Below are 6,000 nucleotides of genomic sequence, written 5' to 3' on the forward strand. Positions count from 1 at the left end.
CTTAAAAAGTCAAAGAATTACAGAGATTTCCTGGAAATATTAATTTGTATCATAAATTTATTCCAAATTATGAAAGAATTAGATCCTCTTTAATGAATTTACTCAAGATACTCCATATAAATGCACGCCTGAATGCCTTTCGAAATGTAAAAGATGCTTTAATTTACAGACTTGCTTTAACTTTACTTAATCCAAAATATCCCGGTCATGTATTTGTAGATGTATTCAACATGCGACATGAGACGGAGGACGTGGGCACCACCCCTCTACCAATACGGTTAATCGGTATAGCGCCACGTCCACCTTTATCTAGATAACCATACGTGGTAATTATGCTAATACATTAATACATAAACATATATACAAATTTGGTACTTAATACAGTGGCGTTAAAGCTAATTAATGCTAGACACTGGATAATACATTGCCATGTTACAAGGTGTATGCAAAAGCATGGATACGGTAGCATATATACATAACGTGTGTACTCATATGTTGAGTACACTATGATCCTTTGAGGCATTATCATTAGATACACAAGACATATACATACTGAAATATTAGGTTGCAATGTTATGCTGGAATAAGTAATTAGTACAGTGAATTAAAAGTTAGACCCTAGATTAGTACTGTGTGGTACAGTGTCTTGCTACTGGATTATTTGTGCTGTTTCTTAAGTACATTAACCAATGTACAAAGATATTAAAATACGTGTATTAGGTACACAGTAATCAGTGGGTTCTCAAGCGTTAGGTAAGTGCTACTTTAACATACATTAACAATAGGTACTTAATACAATGCTGAACAGATAATTGGTGCAATTAATTTTAGAGTGGGACCCTAGTTTGATTTTTGCGATACGGTGCCGTGTTACAGGATAAAATGTGAAATGCATAGTTACATTATCATATATACAGAAAATAATTCATATACATATATACAGACATTTTGAGTACAGACACATTGGTACATGATTATTCAGTGCGTAATAGATGTATATTAACTACACAGTGCCAAGATATGTGATAATACTAATAGATACATGGATAAAATTACATATAAACAAGAACATACAGACACAATTACATATGGACAAAAGCGTATATACACTTATAAGATATATTTTACAGAAACATGACCAGTTTAGTAGTTAAACATAATTTATTTTAAGATAACGAATATCTCAACACATATCCTCTTAACTGAAATGGTAGGCCACTAGAGGTGCTAAAAGCTCCCTAAAATTTTAGATAGGTAATTACACCTCGAATAACAGAGAATAGCTAGCAGAGGCTAAGCGACACGTTGCTATCAAGAAGGAGCAGTGACGGAAGAGAATGCGCAGTCAGTTGTGATACCATACTGTTACGAAATGTATTGGCGCGGTGAGATGGCTTCTCCGCAAAGCAGTTTTAGGGTTGCCATAAAATAGCAAGAAAAGGCCGGGTTGCCACATTTGGCGAGAAATCGCTCTTTTGGCGACATTTGGCGACACAATTCACGATATGCCATGGACGGATGGAGAACCTTCTGGAACGAATTCTTACCGGTTTAGCCCAGAATGTTCTCGAACACCGGGCAAAAGCTATATAAACCCTGCTGGTCCGCAGTCAGTTAGAGTGTGCATCGGAGTGCGAGGTAGTTAGTATCGAGTTGGTGTCTCGTCTAGCGAGTCAATTCCTGCGGAATCGATCGAGTTGACAGCCGGGCAGCGAGTGCCGAGTGGGTCGTCGAGTGCATCGAAGAGTCTCTTAGTGTATCGCGGTTAGTGCATCGTCGACAGAGCGTGTTGAGCTCCGGGAACGACTGAACCAAAGAGTCGGGAGCCGTGCTCTGTGTGTCGTAGAATGCATCTCGAGTTGTAGCGTGGAGAGTCTCGAGAGTACGTGAAGTTCCGAGAACGACCGAGCAGAATCGGGAGCTGTATTCTGGTGCTTTGCAGTGAAGCTGTCTCCATCGTGATAGCTTCATAACCTAAAAGCTGTGTCGCTGATCGTGTCAGCGTGTTTATAACAGTTCGACGACTGTAAACGAGATTTTGGAGCTGTCCTGATTAAAAAATACCGGCCAATAAAGTGTGTTTCGATACTTCATCCACTGTCGTCGTTATTCACTCCAAATCTACAAACCTCGTACGAACGTGAAGGAAGAAAATAACGTAACAACTGGTGTCAGAAGAAAAACGTAACAATATGCTTAGAAAGTCTTTGTTTTAATCCTGAGCAGCGACTGGGCAAAAGTTTAAAAGCAATGCTGGTACTACAAGTAAATTTCAAATGCCTTTGAAGGGGTTTAACTGAAAATTAGCAATTTAAAGGTCTATTGTCAATTTTTTCCTATTATGTTTTAATTTGTTAATAAAATTTTCTTCATATTTATATGCACTTTTCGAATTTTCGAAAGGAAGGGAAGAAATAATCCCCTGGCAGTGTTGAAAAGGTGTGCATGGGGCAAAAAAAAAGGTTGAGAACCCGTGGTATAAATGATTTTGAGCAAACTAAATCAGTTCCTTATCGCTGTAAATATTTAGCGGAATTTCAAGTAAAGCTTAAGATATATGAAAAAATAAAACTGCGAAACTATAAATGTAAATCCATTAAGCCTAGTCCTGAAACCAAAAGCTGCAATTTTGTTAAGTATATAAAAAAAAAAAAAAAAAAAAAAAAAAAAAAAAAATATTCACGGCTTCAACTATGGGATCCCTGTTCACGTGGGACGCTTTTGCAAAGCTAAGAGTAAGAACAAAAAAATGCTTTCGATGCAATTCATTTGGACACGTAGTTGCAGAATATGCGAGAAATAAAACAAATGTAAGCATCGTGAATCGTGTATGTGTAAACAAGAAACAATTAAATAATACGCATTAAACTGTGTTGATATATAATGTAGAAGCTCTCATTAGAGGAAATGATAACAATACAGTATTGAAAAATATTTAAAAAGTAATTCGCTCACCTAATATAAATAAAATACCGTGCTTGGCTTTTTCATGGCAGGAGCTATTCTGAAATTCTATTTTAGCTTTGATATGGTAACTTATGATGGAAAATCTAGATTAAAATCCTTCGGATATACGTTACTAAGCATTAAAAATACCAGTGCATGCTAAAGCTTAGAAATTTGTTCTTCATATTTAGAAGACCAAGTTTTCTGTTTCCGCAGGTAAAGATCGAAATTTATTCACCCTCATAATTGAATAACATAATAAAATTAATGAAAAATAAAAAATGAATGAAATGCAATAATGGAACTAAAAAAGATGTCACAGTTCTTTATCTTAACCTTGCTCAAGCTCCGTCTGAAAATGGCAAAAACAGACTTTTCAATATTACCTTTGTTACCTCAACCAATAAACAGAAAGATCAAAGCTTCGGATTTGCAGTGAACCCACAATTCACTTGGGGTAGTATCATGGGCGACTTCCCACGGTTAACTCGAAATCAAGTTTAATCCGAGGGCAGTTAAAAAGAAAAGAATAACTCGTATTAATAATTAACAGACAACTAACTACTCACAAATTTGCCTGCATTTTCAAGCAGTTTAATCTGGAGAATACACTTACTTGGTTACATAAATTAAATAAATATTCAAAACAAAAAGAATGCATTGTAAATAATGGATGACCAAACATCATTAAAAACGAAGAAGGAAAGTTATAAATGACATTATAAAGAACAATGTTTACAAGAGAACTTGAGCAATGTCACTGAAATGAGGCTTTCTTCAGGCACACCGGTGGCGAGAGGTAAAAGAGCTGAACCTCGGTAGTTCGACCTGCGTTCGAATCCCGCCGAACAAGTTGAAGGCATGTGAGTTTTCGCCCTTTTTCCTTTGTAGCAGGCCCACCAGCGGCCGAGCGGCAAAATCGCTGAACACTGGTAGTTCGGTCTGAGGTTCGAATCCCGTGAACGGGCTGGCTGCATGGGCGTTTTCGTGGTTTTCCCCATGTGTAACGTGTATACGAGCCAGTTCCCCTTAGAAAGTCCTCCCCGAAGGCATCCCTCCCCTTAGGTAGATAGCCCTAGTGTGCTTTTCCGTATTCTCAATACACACCCTTTGTAGTAGACGAACTGAAAACAATTTTTCTTAAAACGTCTTCCCCAGAAGCCTCCATACTCTTAGGGCAGATGATAGCCCTTGCGTGCTTTGCCATAATGCAGATCGCAAATTAACCTTAAAGCACGCAAAAAGAAAAGAAAAAAGAAAAAAAAAAAAAAACCTCGGATTTTTATTGCGTTATATTGCATTTTCCAGATTAAATGCCATTGAATTACACACCACGGTTGCTTAACACAACTTCCAAATAATATAACATCATCTGCAATTTGTTCAGCACATATTTTGTGTTTTATTTTACTTATGGAGTTATTTATTTTTATTTTTATTTTTCAATTTAAAAACTTTTTTGGCAAAAATATTTTGAGGGAAGAGAGTATTTTTCATGGACACTTTTGTTTTAATCTAATGATTCGTGATAACAATTTTTGTGTCGTTTCACTATGAACAAACTAAACTTTTCTAGACAGTACTTTGCTAATCGGAAGCTGCTGCATTAACAAAGGGGAAATATCTGGGATTTAAATTTATGTATTCTTAGTATCTTAGTTTTTGGTTTATGCACGTGTGTCAATGTTTTTAATTCAAAATTTGATCAAACAGAAATAAGGATCTATGTAATTTTGTTATGAAATGATAATAGGAATAAAAATAGTAATAATTTCATTGCATCGAGGATACATAATCTTTGATGATATAAAAGTAAAATCATTTATACCTAGAAAGTTTGAACTAATACAATAATACTGCAATACGGTAAATAAAATTTAAATTCCTACATTTATCCTAATATGCCCAAAATATCTGATATCAGTTATAGGTAGAATAAACGTCTCAAGATAGAATATAATGGAGCTCTTTGATCAGAAAGCCGCTTAAACTGGAAAGTGGTTAGTCACTCTGACTGCCTTACCGAAGGGCCTGGATTCGAATCTCAGAGAAGGTATGGATGTAATTTGTTCGTCCCTTCATAGGAGGCAACGGTGGCCTACCTAGTAAGCGCGTCTATAATAAAAAGACTACCGCTTCTTCCTTGGTAGTTCCCAATACCTATAAACGGCTAGAGATCGCCACTGTGTGTGTGTGGGGGGGACTAAATGTTCTATCAGAATTACAAGGATTTTCCGGGTTTTCGAACTTGGAATCGAAGAATCTATTTTAGTTACTCATGCTCTGTTTTCGGTTCAATGAGCAGGAAACTATCCCGCTTCCCATATGTACTAAGTTTGATGGAAATTGGAACATGCTGAATAGTTAATAGATTTATGATCGAATCAAAGAAGACTAAGCGATTCTCTCTCTTTAATTCTTCTGCACACCTTTTTAGCAGTTAATGGTCATGTTAAAAAACTTGATGATATTTCAGGTAATTTCTTATATTAACTTCAGTTCGTATATTAACTAGAGTTCTTATATTAACTAAAATATTTCACTAATTAACATAAAACGGGAGATCTTAAAGACATTCTGAACATTCCTTCGAATGCAAATAGACATCTAACAAAATGCATTGTAGACTTTGAAAGAAACTTAATAATTATTCTTCTAACAATTTAAATTGTTCTATTCAATGAAAACCGTATCAATTCTGATAAGAATGTCAAAGAAACTGTATCAAACGTAAAAATAGCTGTTACAAAAAGCTTAGAATGTCCTGCTGGCCCTCTGCCGGAAAACTTACTAAGTATGAAGTACTTACGCTTCATTGACAATTCAACATATATCAGCTGACTGCCATTTTGTTGCTTTAAACTTTTGAACTAAACAAGTTCAAGATTATCTAACGTATTAGTATATGTCTCCTATCTTTTATTTATTTATTTTAATATTTTACAGTACTTATAAGACGACCTTCCATGGTTTCAGATGATGTTATCTTCAATGCAGGTGGCTGCCGCAAAAAGCTTCGTTTATACTGCTCCTTGAAATAAAAACATTATACTT

This window comes from Stegodyphus dumicola, chromosome X1 (genome assembly GCF_044657685.1).
Source record: "Stegodyphus dumicola isolate Sdum_Otavi_A_Nest chromosome X1, ASM4465768v1".
Lineage (NCBI taxonomy): Eukaryota > Metazoa > Arthropoda > Arachnida > Araneae > Eresidae > Stegodyphus > Stegodyphus dumicola.